The following is a 608-nucleotide window of genomic DNA, read 5'->3' as shown; positions in this document are numbered from 1 at the left end:
ACCGAAGAGTCGTCACTCGACCGTTCTGTTGTCACTCGGCGCAGAGCGTTCTCTCGCAGTTGCCCCTTTTTCTTATTCTCTTCGAGTCGTATCCATCCGGTTCAAGCTCAGCATAAAGACTTCTCCTAACCCCACTAACGAGTCCTCGTCTCGTTTATTCTCTAGTTTGTTGACAGTTCTCGTCACTTGACCGACGAATCGTCATTCGATCGACGAGTCCTCACTCGACCGTTCTGTCGTCACTTTGATCGACGAGTCCTCACTCGACCGACGAGTCCTCACTTGACCGACGAGTCTTCACTCGACCGACGAGTCCTCACTCGACCGACGAGTCCTCACTCGACCGACGAGTCCTCACTCGACCGACGAGTCGTCACTCGATAGTTTTGTCGTCACTCGACCGTTCTGTCGTCACTCGGCGCAGAGCGTTCTCTCGCAGCCGCTCCACTCGATCTGCGCAGTTGCTTGGCTCAATATCTCGCGGTCACTCACTCGTTCTCTTTACTCTGCACAGATCGATCTCTCGCAGTCGCTTAGATCTCCCTCTCCTCGTGGAGTTGACGTGTCGATTCAGCAACAAGGACTCGCTGAGGCGTATCCATATTTGA

Source organism: Brassica oleracea, chromosome C4, assembly GCF_000695525.1.
Source record: "Brassica oleracea var. oleracea cultivar TO1000 chromosome C4, BOL, whole genome shotgun sequence".
NCBI lineage: Eukaryota > Viridiplantae > Streptophyta > Magnoliopsida > Brassicales > Brassicaceae > Brassica > Brassica oleracea.
The sequence above is the reverse complement of the archived record's forward strand: the minus strand, read 5'-3'. Positions refer to the sequence as shown.